The sequence below is a fragment of the Gallus gallus genome, chromosome 7, assembly GCF_016699485.2.
Source record: "Gallus gallus isolate bGalGal1 chromosome 7, bGalGal1.mat.broiler.GRCg7b, whole genome shotgun sequence".
Lineage (NCBI taxonomy): Eukaryota > Metazoa > Chordata > Aves > Galliformes > Phasianidae > Gallus > Gallus gallus.
In genome coordinates, this window is record NC_052538.1 from 30,388,168 (window position 1) to 30,411,771 (window position 23,604).

General features: G+C 36.8%; 1 protein-coding gene across 3 annotated transcripts in view; it reads left to right on the plus strand.

Annotated features, from left to right (window-relative positions):
• THSD7B (thrombospondin type 1 domain containing 7B) overlaps positions 1-23,604 on the plus strand; it is a 481,009-nt gene that overhangs the window by 49,574 nt on the left and 407,831 nt on the right. For all 3 annotated transcript variants that reach the window (XM_046944128.1, XM_046944125.1, XM_046944127.1), the window contains exon 3: positions 17,529-17,648. The gene's annotated coding sequence lies outside the window, so the exon portion shown is untranslated. The remainder of the gene's footprint in view (positions 1-17,528; positions 17,649-23,604) is intronic.

A 23,604-nucleotide genomic window follows, 5' to 3' on the forward strand; every position in this document is an offset into this window, starting at 1 on the left:
ATTCAAAGGGGACCAAACTCATTAAGGTTCTGATCTTCTTCCTCCATTTGGCGATGTTTATGGGTTAGCAAATCTCACTGCATCTGGATAGTTTATTGTTTGTTTGGAAGCAGAGTAGACTAAAAAGTTGCTTTGAACAACTTTGTTAATCCTTTTTACAAACATGTCTTCATTTACATATCACTGAAGCTGAAGGTTTTATCTTTGATGATGGTGTAGCAGAACACTTCTAAAGTCATATTATAGTGATTTTTTTTTTTCCAGAATAGTGGTTGGATCAGAATTATGAAAACAAAGTAAATCCTGCCTAACTGTATGGTATGTCATTTCTTTGCTATAACCAAGTAGGATCTGGGCTTTCCTAGTATTCAGATACTTTTCTGTTTAGCCATGAGATGTGGTCCTTCTAATGTTTTTTTATGCTGGAAAGTTCTGTTGAAAATCTGCTCACAGTTCAGTTTTGTTTCTGTGGATGTGTGCTGAAAGCATGCTAAATCCCTGTCTTCAAAGCACTTATAGTTAGAAAATAATGTGTGTAATATATAATTACAAAATCTAGTTCAGGTATTCATACATACATGTATGCAGTATCATAATGTGATTTCTTCGTACAGAGCTTTCAGGTGCAGTTATGTCTGCACAGAGCCTCTCCTTCCACTATAAACTGCACACATCTACTTGGGGACACACCAAGTGAGTGGGGCCCTGGGCATCATGATCCAGCTTTGCACCCAGATGCACTTTCCAGCTTGACTCTATGACTCAAAGTAGGTCTATCAGACCATGTCAGTGTTTACTAGCAGTGCCCAGAGGTAGATGGATCAAAATACATCCACTCATGTTTGCATACTCTTTTTTGCTCTACACACTGGAAATAGTATGCTGATATTCTTTTTCCATCCTGACAGCTTTTGATCATTTTTTTTCTTGAAACTGTATCTGGAATTGTACTTGGGATGTAGTGAAGTATACTAGTATGTGCCGTGTTTTCTTTACCATTTTCACACATCTGTTTTAATTTTCTTTGAAAGCGGTAGTGGCTATTCATTTATCATGTGTTTTGAGATTTTGAGTTGCTTGAAATCATTTCTTTATCTCCTTTGCCCAGTTGCTTTGCATCTGAAAAGTGGCACTGAAAGCAGAATTAGGAGCAGCAACTCTTCCTGTTTGTCACAGTTTTGCCATCAGAAGCTCACAAATGATTTAGTTTTATTGCAGCAACTTTGAAGGAAAGTCTCTGCACATGGGTGCTGAGCCTCAGCTTGGATACTTGGTTTTGAATCTGTGTGCCAGGGATTACTCCCATCTGTGTTTCCTTGCAGGGCTGGTGGCTGAATCTGTTGTTCAGCACCAGGGAGATCAGCCAAATCCAGCAATGTGCTTTTCCTGTGTTTCTTTCCATTGGATCTGTCCTCCCACTATTTCCATGCAAATTCACTTTAGAATTCCAAACATTTCTGTTCTGCTGGAAGTCAGGTTTGCCATATGCTGTCACTGGAAAGCCTTTGAGATACCGTCTTTTTTTCAAGAAGGAGGTGCAGGAGTGAGCCTGGGTTTATGTTTCCAAGTCAGTGTTTCCTCCTTTGCTAGCAAAATCAATGCCATGTACTCAGTAACCATCTGTGAATTTTCTGTCTGTTGAAAAACATAGTTCAACTTTTCTAAAACAATCAAAACGTCTACTAAATTTTGGCAAATTTTCAGTGCTGCAGAGTGAATGCCCTCCACATACAGCCCTTGCTAAGAGCTGTAGCCCTTGCTACATAAGTAAATGCAGCATGCCTGCTGTATTCATTGTCAAAAATATAAAGATGTTAACAGCTATATTCCTTTCTCTGCTTATTAACTGACAGAGAAATAAGCATGATATTGCACCCTTATTATTTAGAGTTGATGCTGGATTTTGAAGAGTGGTATTTGTTCTTTGCAGAAAGTAAAATTGTATGGAATGTAAGTAGTACATAGTTACATAGTACATGTGCATAGTACATGTAGTACATAGAAGTGTTGTGGAACTCCTGGAGTTTTCTGCAACTGATGGAGATGCTCTTTTGAACATCTGATAGGTAAGATTTGGGGCCTAATCTTTGTAAACAACTGATGAGATCACACAGTGTGATTTCTTCTCTGCCATTAAACGACTGATTTCTATAAAAGCAGCAGAACTGCTTGAAGAAAGAATTGATATCATAGAATCATAGAATCATCAAGGTTGGAAAAGACCTCCAAGGTCATCTGGTCCAGCCATCCACCTATCACCAATATTTCTGCACTAAACTGCATCATGGTTGGTAGATGTTGAACCTCATGGATGTCGAACCTCTGTTTTTGATCTAACGGGAAAGTAAATCCAAATTTCAGGGTATCTCTTACAATATCAAAAGTGTGCCAACCACTGAGATAAAAAGATGATCTCTCACAACTGGACTTGCTGAACATCCAGTTTGCTAGTTTGAATTAATTTTCTACTGGAACAGGCAACTTTTTTTAAGCAAATATGCTGCTGAACCAGGCATCATCCACATAATTTCCCATAATGACTGGAATGAATCCTTTACAGACACCATAGCACGATCTCTGTCTGATCTGACAGTAATGCAATAGCTTGCTAATGCTGGATCCAGATCACATCTGTACAGCTGAGTGGTTCAGCTATGACCTGTTATTAGTAACTGGGGAGCCATCATCTCCACAACTGACGATGAAGCAGGATCCTTAAGGAGCATGCATAAGAGAAGATGAGCATCCTAAAAAATACAGAACATTAAAGATCTCTTCCTGTCTTCTTTTTTTACAAGGAGAATTGCATGTGGCTTGTACATGCATCTTAGCGTAAAATAGCTGTGTCCTCCCTGCCTTGGCAAGAGGAACTTACCATTGGAGCCCTGGGCAGCTTGTTTTTCACTGTCTCATCAGATGACTGCACACATAGAAGAAGCATTTAGAAAATGAACAGTTGTGAATATTTACTAATGTCTGCATTTATGTTCATGGTTCAGTATACCTGGTTATGCATAAATGCATCAGCACAGATTTAAAGAAATCTTCCCCAAACATATACGTAAACAGAGACAAGGTAAGTAAGTATCAGTGAAGACGAGAAAGAAGAAAAAATGCCAGTCAAGCAGATTGCACATGGGATTTAGCTGTGCCACTGCCTTCCAGGGTGTAGCTGAACAGAATTATGTAAAAGCTTCAATACTCAGCAGAGATGGTTCCAATTCAGCTTAATTTACAATTCCAACTTTTCCCACTAAAAGTTGCAGGCCACTATCCTGTTCCTTTGTTCATGAGCTCAGTACAGCTGAACATGAGAAGAAAGACTTCAGCCTTGAAACGGTCACTTTATAAATGAACTTGTTATTCTAGGAATTTGCTGTTATTTAAATAGAAGGTTCTAGATTTCTGAGGTTATTTTTCAGCACTGAGTGAATATTGTGAAAAACATGAGAGGGGAATTCTAAAAATATTTGTAGGTTACAGTTTGTGTTCAGGACTGTCTGTACTAAGTGCTACTTTATCTTTTTTTTTTTTTACTTATAAAAACAGGAAGGAGCCTTGCTACTTCTGAGGACCCTGATAAATGTCTCTACCTGTCGTTTTCTAGAAAGATCTCTTCAGGTGCCAAGCAGGGGTCACTGTAACCATGGATACTTGTACTTCTTTTTCCCCTTGGGTTTCTGTGTAAAACTTGGTATGGTGCCCAGTTTAAACCACATTTTGTGTTAAGTAATCATAGGCTCATTCTGTTCTTTGGTATTGTGGTTTTTAAGTTTTCAACGGTTGCTCTGTGGTTTGAAAGCTGTGTTTTTTATTCCCTCTTCTTATTTTAAGCAAAGAAGATGTTAAAGCAGAGTTTCTTGCTAACAGTTTTTCCACCAAAATAAAGTCTTTTGGGAAGGATTGATTGTCATGTGGTTTAACATTGAAACCAAACTAAGAAACCACTTTAGTGCAGCACTGTGTTCGATGAAATATGTACAGCACTTTACTGAATTTGGAAAGAGATTTTTCAGTTCCTGGGATCCCTCAAAATTCACTTAGGAAAAAACCTTGATCTGTTTTTAACATGTAAAATAAGGGTCAGCTTTAGCAAGTTGTGAAAATGTATTTTACTGAAAAGTGGAATGCTTATTTTCCATGAAGTAGTCTGAGTCCTCCTCTTCTGCTTTGCTATAGGTCTACAGAGGGTCTAAGTCTAGTTGAAGGAGCAGTGCAATACAGAAGGAGAAACTAATTATAGATTCTTCTCACCTTTCAAAAACATCACAAGTTGAATAAGGTGACAAATCCAAGGGTATCTAATATGAATGAGTATATGGAAAGGGAATCTGCCCTTCTGGTTGCGGAAGCAAAGGTCAAGAAGTACCACATGATCATATCAGAAGAACTTTATCTGAAATAACCATGTTAGATGAGAAGTCTTAGAAGAGTTAATTTTCATAGATCTGTCAAAATTAGGCCAAAGTCATGTGACTATTGAATAGCAATTGCGGGACCTACATTGAAAAATATTAACATAGGCTAGTATTGTTCTATCAGGCAAAGCTTTAGAGCAACTTATGATGGGAAGAATATTTGTAGGTGTGGAAGTAAATGGAAAACAGAGCAAAAAGGAAATAGAGTTTATAAAGGTATACTGTAGCATGACTACTTAATGACTTTCTTTGGTAACTCATTTCCTAGGCAAAGGTAATAGAGTAGACAACACTTGCCTGGACTTTATTAAAGTATTTCATATGATACCATTTGAGTGTTTACTAGCTTAGTTAGTCTCTAGAGTTAGATTCTAATCTAGAGTCTGTGGGAATTGGTATCTGATATGAATGAGGAAGGGAAGTAGAAGGGAAATTATAGTGATGACACTAAAAAGGGAAACAGTAGGTTGCAGGAAGGTAGTTTGTAGAGCTCTTCAAGATTTGGTGTTGGAACCAGTTATACTTACTATTTTCCATCAACTCTGGGGCAAAAGTGGTAAGCTCCAGACGTTCACTAGGAGGTGGAAAGCTAGGTGCCACTGTTAAAAACTGGGATATCCTCTGGCATGACTAAAGGGAGAAAAACTTGAGTATATCAGCTGACTGTAGGGTAAGTCTGAACCACCAACACTATGTCCTTGAATATGTCCTTGATTATTGAATGTAGGAAGAACGGTCTACCAGAAGAGAGAAAGATATACTACCACTACCATACAGAGAACTGGAAAGAAAAAAGAATTCAGAGAGAATAGGTACAGGGAAGGGCTACTGGAAATGTAGTAGTGTGGAATGGAGAATTTCTCTTGTGGGAGGAGGCTGAAGGAGCTTTTATGTCTTCATTCACAAAATGAATGTTGAAAGGGGCAGTAGAGAATGAGTAGGCACTTGAAAAGAAAAAGAAATACTTGCACCAGTACCAGTGCACAAATGACTGGATGTAATATCGTGCTGAACATATTATGTACAAATATGATAGTTTTTAACTGACAAAGGAATATCCTCTAGGATCAGTTTCCCAATAAAGGAAAATTTTAAGGTGGGGCAAAGCAGTTGACTGCTTTGACGGATGTACTGGGACTCATTGAGCCTAGCTCAGTCCTGTTATCCTAGACTCTCTTCTGAAGTTCTGTTCCTTTGATAGCTGCATGTCTGTGAATGTTAAAATGCCACATACCTGATGACCAAAGAATCTAAGCATTTGTATAGCTTTTGTACTAATTTTATTTAATTCAAAAGTCTTTACATTCCTATTTTTAGCATTTTAGGTGCTAATAGAATGGCAAGATGAATTTTGTGTAAGACAGAAATAACTGACAAGAAAGTACCCTTTTGGTGCCTAAAGACAAAGTAGTATTGAGTAGTTCCTAAAATCCTGATTTTGCTCTAAGAAAGAAGCAATTTTCAGCCACAAATGTCAGATTCTCGTGTCCAAGCCATGAATCTATGGCAGAGTTGGTGAGCAAGTCTCTGTTGACCAGTACAGCAAATGCATTGCTTCTGTCAGATGTAAGTAACTATAACCTGAAAACAGATTTTAGAGTAGCATATAAAACTAGTCTTGTTCTGTATCTCTATTTATCACAAAAACAATCACAGTCATTAGTTCACTGGCGTCTGACGATGTAACAGACACTCTTTTAGAGAAGCTTCGAGAAGAGTCAGTCATAATGTGTTAGTCTGAATAATTCCAAGAAAAGAACAATTCGGAGCTTATAAACAAAAGGACAAAAAGGCCTTTTCAGCATCTGTCTTATTGCCAGAAGAAGGTGCTTTCCTATAAGACAGGTTGCAATCAAAGGCAAGAAAAGGCAAGTAAAAGCAAATGGTAAACATATAGAGCCAAAATCTCTATAGGGGTTAGGAGCAAGTCAGCGCCTGACACAATAAAAGTAAAGTTTAATTGTATTCTTAGACTTTGATTTTTAACTTAGTACCCCACTGAGAGAATGGCTCATCTCAAAAGGAGATAAATTAGATGTTGGCATTATGTTAGATACTACGGAATATAACCACAATCACAAATCCATTGGAATGTTGGCTTTATTAATTATTGGAATGGTATATTGCAGCCTACCAGAAGATATTTTTTCAGTATGAAATCCTATGTAGAATTTGAGTGTACATCTGCGTCTTTTCTTATAAATAGGAGGCACACAGTGAAATAGAAGTAATAAAGAACAGTATGATTCTGTGTTCTTCTAGGTAATATCCTTTTGATTACAAGGCAAAACTTGTACAACTTACACTCCAGCCAGACAAGAAATGGCAGTGAATGTTTAACTAGCTTCATGCCCATCCTTCAGACTGAAGTCCCTGAAATGGCTTAGTTTCAAGCAACCAAGTACCTGACATTTGTCTGTGATTCTTTGTAATATTTGTTACATGAAAACCACTCTCTATGCAGGTAAATTCTTTCTTAGAAAGAAGTTGCTTTGTTTTGCTTGTGAGGGTTTACTGAACAAAATTAAAAAGGCGATTATCTTCATTGCTATGGAATAAACGAAAAAAATACATAAAAATAAAACTGTATGTATGATGCTTGTAACAAAATAAAGTCCTTTGTAGTCATCCCAGAAAAGCTTGTCCAGCAGAAATTATCATACATGAAATACTAGGAAGAACAGAATTGTCTTATGTATTTACTTGAAAATGTTCGTAACAGAGGTAAAATCTCTCTAGAGGCCAGTCTCACTTTTGCATCTCAATTTTCTTAAAAGTTATATAATGAAGTACATAAGCATGGAGCTGAGCAAAACCCAGACTCTTGTGTTGCTCTCAAAGTGCAGGACATGCTATGAACTTAACATTGTGGAATAGAGGCATTTTTGTGGAATTAAGGAATTAGGTTATACAGGGAAGAGAGGAAAAGAGTAGCAAAGAATGAAAAGGTGAACAATAAGTTCAGAAGAAGCAAACAAGAAGAGAGAGAGTTGAGTCACTGAGGGGCAAGAGCAAAAAAAGATGGTGACAAATGAAGCTGATAGTCCTTCTTTTTTTCATTTTCATTTGTTAGAAAACCATAGACAAACAACCTTATCCTGATGGGTAGGAAGAGGTGAAGATTTTTCAGTCAAGGAGCAGGTCTGTTAGAATTGCTGCATGCTGAGCAGAATGAAAAATGGGATGGCAAAGGGAAATGGGGGCCTCAGGGAAAATTTGTCCTAGCTCAGTAAGGACAAGGATAGTACTAGATTCACAGAGACTTATTTATCATTCAAGGGAAAAAGACAAAGAAGGTAGAGGAAATTGTGGCCTTCCTTAAATTTCTGTGTGAAATATTTTAGATCCAAAGTTGCTTTATAACAGCATTTGTGCTTGTGTTTACTCTAAACAGAGAGAAACACTATTCTTCTGAGAGTATGAAACTGGGGACTTTCAAGGTAGGAAAACCTGTTTTATTCCAAGTGCAAGTAGAGAGCTATAAGTAGAAGTCAAATATGAATCCTGTTATAATTTCTTCCTCTTGCTGTGAGATAGGAAATCTCTTTCTCTTTTTGCCTACCACGTTATTATTAAAACATTTCTCATATAGGTATAATTTTATCTCTATCATATAACAATTTTACTTTTATTACAATTAGGAAATCTTTGTGCTATTCCTTTAGTTTTCTCCACACGTACACAAGCATACATGCACACCGACATACACACGTTCTCTGTCCTAGGAACTTGAAATGGTGCACGGAGGGGCTCTGTTCTTAACAGTGGGCAACTTGTAGCATATTCCCCATTGTATTACATGACAAAGATCCTTAGAGAACCAAAATAATCACCACAACAACTCACCAACATGACATTTTATCTCTTCTCATTACAGGAATTCCATTCCTGGAGGACTTTATTTTTCATAGAGTAGTGCTATAATAGCTTCAAGGGTCCCACCAGTCTTGTTCCTAACCTTGAGGACTTACCTACAGAATAGAAAGAGTTGATTTAGTTCATTCCCTGAAGTAGTCAATGGGGTGCCATTTAGGTCGAAGTGTAAGATGGGGCCACTTGTCCATTAGGAAGTGGAATGAAACCACTAATTCATTTTATGTAGACTAACAAAACAGCTGCCAGACAGTAATAATTTTCAGTCAGTGCTGACCTGGGGTAGATTTAACAAGTGACCTAGAAATGAAAAGCTTGGAAGGCAACTGCAAATCCCCTGAGTTACTTTAAAAGGCATGCTTCTGAAAGACTGAGAAATATATAATTTAGTAAGGAGCAGACAGTATGTTTTAACTAATATGCTTGCATTTTTTCTAGGTTGGATTATTTTTTACTTGATGCCATCATTTATAATGAATGTAAAGTACATCATAAGAATAATAATGTTTTGTATCATCTTTGCATGAAGTTAAATTAACTAGTGAACAGGAAAGCAATAGGGAATCAAACTCCTGGAGTGCATTTTTGCATTTATGTAAATGAGTGGAAATACTAAGAGTAAATACAGTGCATTTTGAAATCAGTATAATATTTCTTTCCTTCTGCCCGTTAGGGGAGGTGCACAGGGATGGGTACTGAGACTATTTCAGGGCTTGGACAAAAAAGAATGATGCTGTTTTTTTGACAGACGTCAATAAAAGGAGGCTAAATTAGAAAATAATGAATGGCCTGAAGAAAATAGGGGAGGAGCTGACTGCCATCTCATTCACATGAATAAAATAAGAGGACAATCAACGAACTTAAAATAGTGGTGACCTCTTGCTCTTTTGGCAGAGAAAGCCATGCAGCTGGTGTGCCTGCGTACCAGTAGCAGAGGGGTCACTGACCAGGCATGGTGTCTGTGAGTGTTCCTGGAGGCTGCATGTGATGAACTTTCAGCAGGATGAAGAGGTAGATATGAGTACACTGCCACTTCCACACTGCTTGGGCTGCCTGTGTCTGCTTCTGCTTGTGAGAATTCACAGGGAGCTGGATGAATTGTGTATAGCAGCCACTTCTGGCTGCCTTCCTCTTCTACCATCAGTATCAGCAATTCATATTAGATACCTCTGGTGTGAAAAAGGAGAAAATTGAAGATTAATTGGTACTCAAGAACAGACTGCTCATGCTGGAGAAACACTCCTTGTCTGTAGTCTGTACACAGTCTTGCATGCTCTTCATGTAAAAAGGCTGCAAGACTTGCCTGTGATCCATTGGACTGACTTGGTGGTCTGCCTGTAGACTGTAGCTGATCTTTGATATAAAATGTGGGAAGTTCAAATGTTGTAAATGGAAATATTTTCCCCATACTGTAAAATTTATTCTGAAATTCTGCTACAAGAATTTTCACATCACTGGAGTGAAAAATGTCAAGGGATTACAGAAAGAAAAGGTTGCTTTTATTAATACTGTATAGATCTACTGTTGCTAGAAAAAATATCTGGCTCTGTAATGAGTTTCTGGGAGAGAATTAATCAGTTGTAGTAGATTACTTTTTTTTTTTTTTTTGTAGGGTTACTTTTCTGCTGTTTTAATACCCTGATTTGATTCATTGTGGAAATGGTGGAGTCATATTGCTGGGATCAAGACTGACATTTGTGGAACAGGGCATTACATCTTCTTACCAGTAATGTGAAAATGCATTTTTAGAGATCTGTAGAAAATACAATGGCTGGCAGGGAGGAAAAGCAAAACATTTATCAGCTGTCAGGGTTTTTGCTTTTGTAAAGCTAACCACTATCCAATGAGGAATGCTGCATAATCTCTGCTAGAGTCTAACGCACTGTGGAAATACCCGTATTTTAATGACATAAAACACAATGTTTTAATTCATTTAGAGAAATAACTGTTCTCTAATCCTTGTTACACAAAACTTGTCAGTTGGGACTCATGCATTTTATTCATGGCTTTACCTCTACTGCTCTGGATGTCTACAGGCAAGTCATTTAACCACCACTGCATCAGCTTACTGCTGTATGAAAAAAGATAACATTGTGTGTGCTTGAATACAAGAGAACAACCTTGAATATTAGATGATATTATATGATATGGGTAACACTAGTAAAGATGCATGATAAGTTAGTATTTCTTAAGTTTGTTGAGGTTTTTTGGTTTGTTTTGTTTTTTAATCTTTGGCTTTGATCTGATGATAAGAGTGACCTCTAGACTACTTCACACCAACTGTGACCAAGAGGTGCCCAAGCACAGAAGAGAAACTTATGGTATGAGTTTCTGGGCCTTTTCTCACAAGTGCAAAGTTGCCTTACATTACCTCACCTTTACTACCAGGCACTGCTCCCCAAAGGCTGACAATGTACACCTTTTACCTCTTTTAAATCAAGGTGGTCTGTTATATTCCATGTCTGTCATGGCTCTATCTACTCATTTCCTGAGACTGTACTGTGTACAAAATATTTTTCTTTTGCTTTCAGCCAGCAAGAAAATTTTAGTGGTGTTTTTCTGAGAGGTTGATGGAAATACTGAGTTTTGCAGTTTTCTCCATGGATCAAAGGTTGTTGACCTCTATTGAGAGAGCTTGTGGGATAGCAGCTGAGCCATTTTTGTCTTCTGCACACCTAAATTTTGCTCTTGGTATTGACAGTTTCATAGTTCCAGTAGGATAGAGTTGTCATCAAGGGAAGTTGAGATCGTATAGCATGAAATGACTCCTCGTTTAAAAGGCACGGAAGGAGAGTTTTGGACATGGAGAACAAATAATCTGATCTTACTGAATGCCTGCTATGAGATGAATGAAGGGGTCTGTACACGTAGATGATTACAGCCTTTCAGTGGCTTGCACTAATTTGAAGATTATGAAGACTTAATGAGATATACTTCAAAGGTATATTTCATATTCCCACATATGCACACAAAATTTGACTTTTTAGTTCATTAACGTATGAATTTCTGTGGTAAATTTTTAATCCATTGGTGAAGAACACTCCTCTTACTGATGAAGGTAGAAAAGGTTTTACCACCCAGGAATTCATTGATAAGACATACTACATCTTTTACTTAGGTTTATATTTTGGTTTCAGTATCAAATCTCTGCAATTCAAATAGAAATGTCTTTACCTGGGTTTAGAAGGAATTTGTGCCTGGACTAAGTTAACAAGCAAGGAGGGACTAATTTGGTAGTTTATACAGAACCCCTTCTTTTTTGCAGGATACATCCAAATTGAATGACTTCTACAGGTACCTGCCAAGGGCATTATCTGTTGGCTGATTAGGGAAAGATTCTGAGATTTCTCCTTAAAAAGAAATGTGGGATGTTCACTCAACATACAAACAAATTCAAAAATAATGAGGACCAACAAACAGAGCATACTGCTGCTGAATGAGGATTTGCAGCTGACATATGCGCATAGAGAAATGTAGAAATCTATGTCAGTCATCCAAGGTAACTGCTAGGCATGGATTTAAGCACAAGTGAACTTTCCAGAAGCGATGAGCAATCAGGAGAAGTTGTAAGGAAACTTGACTTCTAATTCACTTGTAAATATTGTAACTAGTTCTCGTATATTGTTTTTTTGTTAAGTACAGGGTTACAAAATCTTTCCCTAATAGTTTCTTTAAGCGAATGTTATGTATAAAAAATATTAAGGTTTTCATACACTTCTGGTTATATTTAGAATGCTTAATGAGTGCTAGGTGCAGACGAGATTATATTTAAACAGAGGATGTCTTGGGGAACTTTCAATGCATGAACTCTGTAAAACTCCATTTTACAGTATATAGTAAATTATCTTGCCATGGATGGTAAAGAATTCAGAATTCAATTTAATGAAATCATGCCATAAACTGTGTTAGCTCCTCTTCTCTTAAACCCTGGAAATTAAAGAGCATCAAAACAGTGAATTCTGATAATCCTCTCCAATAAGGCTTAAATTCCTGCATTGATCCTTTGCTGAAGGAGCTGCTCTTTAACAATGAGCCTTACACAGATGCTCCCCAGGGCAGGGAGATAGGCAGGATGAAGGCTTGAAAGTTTGCTGGCCCAGGCAAGATTTTTTGTAGCCTTCGGCTAGGCAACACCAGTTAATTCAGGGAACTGTTTAACTGACTTGTCATCATACAATGTTTCTCTATTTGTACTTAACTGAAAACTCTTGGATACCCTTTGGCATCACATTGACAGCATTGCTAAAATAATTAGAAAGCTGAAATCAGGAAATCAGGTAAGGGAATGGCTGAATAGCATGAAAACAAAGACATGATAGTGAGTTTTGAGGTGATTTTCCTTTTGATCTTGCTACAATGGCCTTGATTTCTTTGCAAAGTGATACCTACCTATAGCTGACTACTCAACATCACATCTTCACAATAACCCCTGTTCCTCCTTCTATTCCTCCCACTCTGTCCTCCATTCTGAAAATCCCCTCCAACTCACAGTTCATTCTGAAAGCAGAAGGAACTGTGCATGTTAAAACCAAACATTTTCCCATCTTCCAGTAACAAGTAAATATATCTCCTTTGTGTTACGGATTTGTTTTTAATAGAACTTAACCCACCAGAGTGCTCTTTTGTTTGTGATGTTCCCACGTGTCTTTTGTTATGTTATGCATTGCCCTTTTTATGCTCCATTCTCTTAGAGGTCTGTAAGAACCTGCTATGGTGTGGAATTTATAAGCATCTCTGGTAGTGGTGAGCTGCTTTATTAGAAATCTCACACTGTATATGACCAGTAGCCATTTTATGAGCACTCTATAACTAGAATACAGCAAATCACCACTTGGGAGGGATGGCTCATATCTTACACTTCCAATTTAAGAGTTCATACTGGAGTTCAGAGGGCAGAGTTAAAATGGGAAAAAAAAAAGAGTATTATTGTACAGCAACACAGATAAAAAATGAATCAGAACAACTCTTGAGGTATTTCTTGGTATAATTTATATTTAAATTATTTTTAATTTATCTTAAAAATTATTTACATTAAATCAGAAAGTTCTCTGTTAGAGAAATCATTGTTAAAATAACATTTCCCCTTTCCAGAAAGCTGCTTTTATGTCTCTTCTTTTGAAAGGTATAATAGGCATCTAGTCAAAACCAATCTGCTTCCTTGTGGGAGCACATCCAGCTCAGACTCTTCACTGTGTAATGCCTTCCTTCCACTCTTACCTGGCAATGTTTTGAACCACACTGCATTTCTGAATGGACATACAAGATATTTAGAGCTCCAGTCTCTTCATTTTCACCTTAACAGAGACTACAGAAGAAGTGATCTATTGAGTTGATATAATCAGTCTATTTGCTTGGCTTTCTGCAAAAAGTCAGTTACAAATATATACTGAAAAGCTAACCAGATTAATCACTAGTGCTTCCATTAACTTTGCTTGCAGCCTGAATGAGCTGGTATTTTGATTACAATATCTTCAGTGTGGCCATTAATAGCAAGCACAGTCTCCTAGAGTCCCCTGACTTGTTTCTGAGGTATGTCCCCAAACACCTTCCATCACATTATGTAAGTGGATACAGTGTCAGTAGAAGCACAGCAGTTCAAGTAGCTTTCATGGAGTGGGTGCTCTCCTTTGAGTTACCAGGCTGATTAGAAATATTTAAGCCCAGAGAACCTGAATTCAATGACAATCACACTTAAACCTTCATTTGATGAAAATACTTGTGCAGCAAGGTGTACAGCAAATGCAATCTCCACAAGCAAAGCTTTCTTTTTTTTCTCTTATTAAAGAAAGAAGGAAGGAAAGAAAGAAGGAAAGAAAGAAGGAAAGAAAGAAGGAAAGAAGGAACGAAGGAAAGAAAGAAGGAACGAAGGAACGAAGGAACGAAGGAAAGAAAGAAAGAAAGAAAGAAAGAAAGAAAGAAAGAAAGAAAGAAAGAAAGAAAGAAAGAAAGAAAGAAAGAAAGAAAGAAAGAAAGAAAGAAAGAAAGAGAGGAAATTAAATTCAGGAGGTCACATTGATGTTTACACAACTGAAACTTTTGTAAAATTTAGAGTTTGGCACAAGTATCCACATGTCTGGCAAAACTTTCTGTTTGCAGCAAAGACTTGGGGACCAGTGGTACTGCCACTCTGAGCTTTGACTTGTAAAACATTACTGATATTTTTCTAAAGCTCCAGATAACTGAGCTTGTATAGATGGTGGAAATAATATAGCCTTCTTAGCTGTAAGCTTTTCTTTTTCTGGCTTGGTGATTTAAAAATGCAACCTTAATTTTTAACTTGTACAAAGCTTTTTTACATTTAACATTACATTTAATATGCAGTCTAGGAAGTGTGGTCTTCATGGTCATAGTGCTTTGAGCTATGCCTTTTTTTTAAGGCCTTTTTTCTAGGAACTAATATTAATGGTTGCGTCATTCAGTTCATGCTTTATAAAAATAATTGCATTAACAATCAGTACAGCTAGCTTTTTCATTATCATGACAAGAATAATGATGCATTAATAGAGAATGAAATGTGTTCAGAGCATCGAGAAAATTTTAAATTGTCAATGGCATAGATATTTCAGCTACAGGCAGAAAATGGGATGGGTTTAATAATTGTTGAAGCAGGTAAGAGAAAGCAGGTAAGAAATGTCAAATATTGCAGGCCCAACATGTACAAACTCGTAAGTGAGAACCTACATTCCAGCAACATTTCCTATTGCAAGTTTTCCAAGATTTTGACGAGAGCTTGGAACAAAAGCTGTTCTGTTCCTCCTGGGGTTTACGTCACCAGTTGTCTTATTATTCCTGATCCATTGCCAATCATATTGTAAGCTTTGAGAAAGGGATGAAAAAGCAGCTTTTCTCCTTTAAAGAGATTTGAACTTTGAAATCTTATTACTGTGACCATTAATTGCAGAAAAGGACAGACTGAAATGCCAGCTACAGTAGAGGTACTGCTGACAACATTTTTGTTCCTCATAATGGCATTTCCGTATGGTGAACTTAAGATTGTAAATGTTCCCATAAATGTTAGTTGTTGGGTTTTTATGTTTTTATACATGTTTTTTTTAATGGATTGGAATGATGTACAGAAGGAGAATGGGATTGGAAACAAATCCAGCTTGACAAACAATCATTTTCTAGTTTTGTTTCTTATTCTGTCATTTTGGAAACATTGATTGCTTGTCTTTAAAAACTTAGAATTGTTCTAAAAACATTTTTAATGCAAATATTAATCATTCAGTCCTTTGCAACAGCCTCAAAAATTAAAGCAATGAAAAGAAGGACAGTCTTCTGTGCATTAACTGTTCAAACAGAATATGCCTAGGGGACAAAAACCGGGGAAGGAACTGTAGCCGTTTCTCTAGGGGAATGTACTTTTGTACGTGTATCTGTGGAATAGCTTTATCTTAATAGAAATGCATTATTTGTATTTGTATTTGCATTTTATTTTGCTTATAAATAGTCTAACATGGGTTTTACAGTACAACAGAACAATTTAGTTTGGAAATGTGTTTGCAGCTCATGAGCTGCATTTTAGGAATTTCATTTTAAAACTAGCCCTGCAGTCCCTTTGCCAGGACATATCCTCAGAACATTTTCCCAAGGACTAACTGGGTCTGTGTCCACAGATGCACAATTGTAAATAGTCTTTGGATCGTTCATGTATCAAGCCAAAGAGGCTACCAAGGAAAGCAGCAGGATTCCCCAGTAGCCAAATGGCCTGTGCACTGCACTGAACACAATTATTTCTAGTCTTAGAGGCCTTGGGTAAAACGTACATGTTCTGAAATGTTTGTCACTCAAAACAATGATTGTAGAACTGACTGGTAAAGCAGAAATGCAAGTGCCTTTCAAATGGTTCCTTCCCCTGTAGCTTAGACTGTTCTCTATGCTACTGGACTGCTTGAGGAATCTTGATCTATCCACGGGTCTGTGTTTGAGCTTTCCACAAGTTAAATTCCTCAGGATCTTGCAATATTATTTCATTATGGACTCAGTATTTTTGAAAGTATTGTTTTGCAGCCGTTACCTGATTTTTCCACTTAACTGATCTATTTAAAGTGTCTTTTCGGGAATAAAACTCCACTGATTTCTGTTGATTTTGTTGGTGGTACAGTCCAGAGACAGAAATGAAACTGAAAACTGGATCATGGGAGAAGCAGTCATATGGAATCAAATCTTCTTCCGAGGACCTAACCAAAGACATGCTTAAGGGCTAAAACTATGAAGATAATTTTCCCCAAGAAAATGGTAGCAGAAGCTGAGATAGACCCCCTTCACCACTAACAAAAGTGCAAATGCAGCCTTAGCCAGATATATCAGAGCATCTACTTGCAAATATATTACAATATTTTCAATAACTGTTGCTTATTTAATACTTGTTCTCTCTATGTCTATTTTTATAACCTTTTTTCTCTAAGAACTGTGTATTTTCGATATAACTTATAGCAAGATCCATCTAAACTAAGGAGGAGATATTTTGAAGTGAGATCTCTATTTCCACGAAACAGAATGTTTTATTCTCTGATAGTCCAAATGCCCTTAAGGATCCACAGAAATTGAACAAACCTCAGTGAGGTGCCCCACCAGTAGTCACAAGCTGATGTTTTCATAGCAGATGGTAAAATCGTGTAAATCAGACCACAGAAGTGTTAAGAGGATTTTAAGGATAACTGAAGTCTTGATACTATGCTTCCAAAATCTTTACACTGTTATGTAAAATACTAGAAGCAAGCAATGAAGCTGGTTTATTACTACAATAAATTAGCCTAGAAGGAGGACTTGGAAACCATGGGTCTGAATCATAATGTTGGTATTAATGGTACAGGAAGGCAAGTTTTTAAAATACAAAATGTCACACTTGCTATGTATTTCTTAGATGGGAAGCAAATGGGACTACGTAGCATGAGATATTAGAAAATAACAAAATTTGGTACAAGCATTTTGTAAAATTATGAAGGTTAAGAAATGTTATCACAGTAGATAAGATTCATCATAATTAAATCTAGGGAAAATGAGGTCTTCACAGAGTTTATTTTATTATATTGATCTTCATTTTATCATATGCTACTTAAAATGCATTGTTAAGGACTGGCAGAGGGAATGTTGCAGCAAATAATCAAAGGGAAAGGTTTTGCTTTGAGATCTTACTCAGTGGACAAAATATGTATTAATGCCATTGAACTCTTGGGACATTTTACTTGTATATCTCAAAATGTTCTGAGATGAAAACCATTCTGTGTTTTACAGATTACAAGATGAAGGCCCAGAGAGATACCTAACAGTATCATACTGAAGATTATGAAGTCAGGAGCAGAACTGAGGTGAAACTCTAGATCTTCTAACTCCATCCCAGCAGAAAACAAAAAGGTACTTGATTGATAGTACATTTTAAGTGGCTATGTTAACTATCTACAAAATAATTTGAAACTTTCCAACATATTTTCAGTTGTCCCTTGATTGCATCGCAAGACATCTTTTCTGTTCATTTTGATAGTGTGGTTATATTAGTACAATTATATATGGAATATTTTAGTTAAGCAATAAGCCAGGTTACCATTCTATTGAGTTTGATAGAGTCTTTAGAGGACTTCTGCATGGGGTCAAGCAAACCTCCTCCTCCTATTTTTGTTACTTTTATAGTTTCTCTTTGTTTGGGTAGTGTCTGCAATGCTATGGGCAATTTCCGACCATAAGGCAATATTTCCTTCCCTAAGAAGCTACGTGATAAAAAAAAAAACAAAAAACAGGCAAAAAGATAAAGAGTAGAAAGGGTCAGAATAGAAACCACTTGTGTTTTCAAATCTTGCCACATTTAGTGAGTTTATTGAGTCACTGAGTAACCTCTGAGGACCCCAGTCTGGCCATAATCAACCTAAAGAAAGGCTTATCCCATTTTTAATTATTGAGTCTATTTACATACAGATGACTCTTTCCTATTCTTAAGAAAGTCCTCTTCGCTCTAGCCGTTGAATTTGAGAGGGTAATGTGCAAAACCTATGTGTTTAAATAAGGTTTAGCCATACAACTCCTATTGTTGATGAACCCCTCTCATCTGCTGCTCTGTGCATAGAATCTATAATCTACATATGTTGGCTGATTTTTTTAAGTGTGAATAGATTAAAAATTTGTATTAAAAATACAAATCAGTTTGCAGGGGTAAAATTGCACGTTCAGTCAGATTGTTAATCATTGAATTCATCATGACACTACAAAAGGACAGTACATTAAGAAATCACAAATGTTACAGAGATCAGTAATAGGAAGATTATCTAATGTTCCTAAGTAGTCAATTCAAATTAAATTTAGGACTGTATCAACCAAATGTTACTATTTGGTTGTTTTTTACAAGTCAAAGACATTTACTTGTTGTATGCCTGTCTTATGAAAACTATGACTGCAATAAAATCTTGTTTTAGCAGACTTCACAAATGACATTAACTTACTCTTGACTAGGTATGGATACCTGGAAACCCTTAACTCTTTTCTGGGGATTCCACCTGCACATACACCTCATTTAGATGGGCTAGTTTCTGTACAGGTTTTATATTTAGATCAATAACCTGTCTGTTTATAAAATGCAAGAACTAGAACAGGGCCAACAAAGTATTGTTGACATACATTCCATTTCTGAGCTTGATTGTTCTTGGAAGTTCAGAACTCAACCAAGTATTTTGATATTATTAATTCATATATATTTATCCAGAATGATGTTAATTACCTGAAAGTTCTCTAATGCAAACATTAAACCTTTGACAGTGGTTAAGTTAATTAAAGCAGCATATTTTTGCTCTACATTATTCTTCTGTTGTTTCTTTATCTGCCACAAAAAATACACTTTCTCTTCTTTCTCTTGTTGCAACACATATTAGATAGGTAAAACCAGAACCACAAGAAATAAACATCAGAAAGGAACAGCATGCTTATTATCACTGTACCGCACAGATAAAATGTAACAAACAGGAGGGAATAGAAAAGGGGAAAGAAGATTATTTCTAATTACTTTACAAGCAGGGTAAGCAAAAAATAACTGATCAAAAAAATCACAAAGTAAAGACTCCGCTGCAGGAGTAAAAAATACATTTGTTTTAAGAAGAAGCAAGTAAGAAAAATAATAATGAAATGAAATAAAGAAATGAAAAGGAAAATAACACTTTAGAGATGACTTTTTCCTTGGATTATGTTTCTCATATAAGCTGAGTTTTGCCATAGTTTGTTTCACTTTAGCAGTTCAGTTCTTGTACATAAGGGTCTGTGCAGACTAGGGATTTTTTGAAACTGGAATAAAAATTGTCCTTTTTAACTGCTGTAATTACCAGTAAGAGACTAACTGTTTTTCTGTCCTCTCTCACTTCTTGCTCAAATATTAATACTTCTTGGATTTGATGGTTTATTTTTCAGTTCTCTTTCTCTGTAATGCTGAGGTTTCAAAATCAGTTTATGTGAGGGTTAACTGCAAATTGCTACAGAAAGGGTTGCTTTCAACTCTTTAGAAAATGGCTAAAAACTAAGTATTTTCAGTGTTAGTTTTCAGTAGGATCAGGGAGCTGATCTTGTTTATCTTTCAGCAGTATGATCTCTAGAGCCTGCGCAAGGGAAGTGGTGGGAACACGCAGCTGGAGATAAAAGGAAGTTGGATTGCTCTGTTCAGGAGCAGCGCAGTCTCAGATCAGCTTAAATTGACTGTGAAATCTTGCTTTTAGGAGAGGGGGGGATTTGCTGATTTACTGAGCAAGAACATTTGCAGTAATGTTTCATTTCTGCCCTACATAGGCTTAACTTTACATTTACTTTGCTGAAGTGAGTAGATTGCAGATAGCAGGGAAGTGCTAGAAAAACTTTTAAAACTAGCAGAATGTTTCTGTCCTTCTTAAGAAACAAGTACATTTGTTCAGTGATACAAGAAACAACTTTTTGATTCCTGTCATTTCTGAGTCTATTGGCATCCCAAGAAGATCACTGCAATGGAGCACTCCCACCAACCCAGCCCTGGGTCCTTCCAGACAGCAGCTTCAGCTATTCAAATGTATCTTAAAACCCATGTGTATCACAGGCTATATCCCTTGGGCTTTTTTGATTTCTGCCATCTTGTGCTTCATCTCGGGAGATCTGTTTTCACAGTAATTTTCCGCAAAACTAAATGCATACTGATGACATTTATTAAACCTGCTGCAAGCGACCATTGGCCAGTCAATAACGACCTGCTACAACTATTTCTAGACAAAAGAAATTAAATTGATAAGTGGCAATGACATTGATCAGTAGAGTTTAATGTTTAGTGAAATCATTGAGGTATTCTTCCTGTAAGATTGGTTGTGTTGTTAAACGCCACCGTTGGAAGCATAATATATGCTGTTTTCTTTTTACATCCAAAATTAATTTTGATACTTTGTCTTAGGAACAATCTTGCACAACAGATATTTTGCATAGGCATCTTATTTTGATTGTCTTAGATGTTTTTGTCTTACATTATAAGCAGGAGAAAATACTTTGCCAGTCACTCATCTTTGAAAAAGAAGCAACACTTCAGTGAGAGCATCTTGTCACCTTCTCCTGTCTCCTTTTGTTTATCTGACACCTTCATGAGACATTTGGAACCCTCCAGTTCAATATAAAACATTTGCTTGGCAGGTGAGGCCTCCTCTTCCTTTGATGGATAGAGCACATGTGAGGAAGACGTGTCTGATTGTGTTCCATATTCCTGGAGAGCTTTGCTTGTCTGATTCAGGAACTTATAAAAATTCTCCTCCCTGTCCTTGAAAAAGAACAGCTCCAAGCTGTTATTTCATTCTCAAATTAGATGAAAATAGCGTACTGCTGCTGTTGTAAAATACTTAGAACCTCATGTTCCTTCTCATTCTCTCTGTTTTTGTGTGGTCTTCACTGAGACTTGAAGCTAGCTAAAAAACATGCTTTGTACTGTACATATCCTAGGAATAGTTCAACCCAAATTATGCCACTTCAGACTAAACAGCAGAACCAAGAACACTGCAAGAACACATTATGCAGAAGGATGCAGAGAGAAATAAAAGCAGGAAGAATGTTTGAGGTCAAAAACTTGAAAAAATTCAGCATTGTATATATGTCTTTAGATATTTATTCAAATTATGTAAGGGAAAAAATTGGACAAAACCACTCAGTACATAAGATCTACCACCTGATACTCTTTTCATCATGATTTATACAGATATACACCTAAAACTTTCTCTTCTCCTATAAAGATCTACATTTTGCCCAAGACTAATCTTCCAATTGCATGCAGCAGAACTGCTGTGGTCCAATTTCAAGGAGAATAGAATTCTGAGACTCAGAACAGATCAGTAGCACCAAGACCATGTTTACCCATCTGCTAGTTACTTAATTCCTCCAGCAGGTGCGTCTTTTTAGAGTTTGAAGATGCTGGGCTCAAATCACGCTGCCTTTTGGAAAAAACAATTGTGATTTTCCTTAGAGATCTCAGAAGACCTACCCACTGGCACTGCCCCATAGGAAGTGCATGCTGTGTCACAGAAAGACTGAGGGTCCAGGCTTTTTTCAGAAGTTTGCAGGCACTGGGCATAGATGCTGAGATTGGATGGCTGAATGCAGGTGACATTTTCTTGCCACTGAATGGCCCAAGTCCTACAGTGAGGATGAATTACGAGTGACCCGACAGAGTTGTCTGCCATGCCCACTGCTATTATAGTGAACTTGCTGTTAAGAGGGCATCTGTTTTGATAGTTTGTACATTAGATGTGTAAAAATAACGCTCATTGCTTTTTCTGAAATATCTCAGAAGCTGACAGCCACCGATGGTGTAAAGTGTATGTAAATATGCATGCATATATGTAGATAAACATAAGGCAAAAGCTTGTCCTTAACTATATGGTGATACAGAACTATACCTAAGCCATCCTGTATGGGAGGAGAAGGAACTTTTATATTTGTATAGGACATTGTGTGCGACGACCACAGACATCAAATAGCTGTACTACCAAATAGATCTGGGCTGTCCTGTCTCTGTACCTATCAGTACTGAATCAAGTTCTTTGCAATGTAATGGTACATAACCTTTGGGTCATGTGTTCTGTGTATTTAATGCATACAGATCTCTAGAACTGCAAGTGCATGATTAGAAATTGCTGATAATACTAGAATGGAATTAGAATTACTAATTTAGCTAACAAAAAACATTTTTTTCCCCCTGAAGTGATTTTACTAGTCTATCTTCACAATTAAACACAGAGGATAATTATCATTTTCCCTTCCTAAACATTTCTAACTTCTTTATGCCAAACCAGGTAAGGTACAGAACATTTTGCATAAATTCTCACTGATCTTATTTGGGACACAACGAGGCATGTTCAAGTGATTTTGTAAGCCTTCACTATGAAGAGGAAAGATAAGTTTAGGGAGCAGAATGAACAAATTGAAATTGCAAATTCAGGAAACAGTATTGCAAATTACTTGAGTGAGGAAAAAAATTGAAACTGTGTCACAATTTAAGTTGCAAAATATAAAGTGCCAAACAAAGTAAAAATAAGCTTTTCATTAAGGCCATTTACCCAGTTTGCCAATTCCTTTCTCCCCACCCTCCCCCAAGACTGTGGGCTTTTTTTTTACCTTAATTGGAATCGTGTGAAAGAAGAGGTTTACAGCAATGAAAATATATCAAAAAAGTTTACAGAAACTGTAGAAACTCTTCTAATGACATTTATTGAAGAATGCAAAGCTGGCATTTAACTGAGATAAACTGAGCTGGACTGAATGCTTTACTGAGATGTTTTCCAGCATGTTCATTTATCTTAATACTGCACATCAGACAGAGTAATAGCCTCAGACAAGCAAATTCTGTCCCTAGGTCTTCAACTTGTTTCATATTTTAAGCTCAGCCTGTACACTTGCAGCTTTAAAATGATTGCTTGTCTTTGAATGTACAGCTTAAGAATGCTGTGTTTGATTTTCAGAGATTTGCACATCACTTTTTCACTAGAGATCAGTGGACTTGCAGGTACAAGTTTATCTCACACTCTAAACTGGCTCACCATCGCCTTTCTCTGCCATGCTCTTGCAGCACAAAACAATGCAGTTGAGCAGCTGTCTTGGCAAAATAAATAGTAAATAGCAGCAGTAAAACTGCCTTTGAAAACAGGTCCATAATCTTAAGAGGAGCATAAAACAACTTTCAGAATGCAAAATTCTAGATGGTCTTCAAATGGAGCCCCTATCCTATGGGATCCTTAACTTTTCATTTACAGAAAATTGATGACGATGATAAATTCTCTCATTATTATTATAATTCTTGCTTTTCCTTGCAACGCTTTGATTTCTACTGTGAATAAAACTG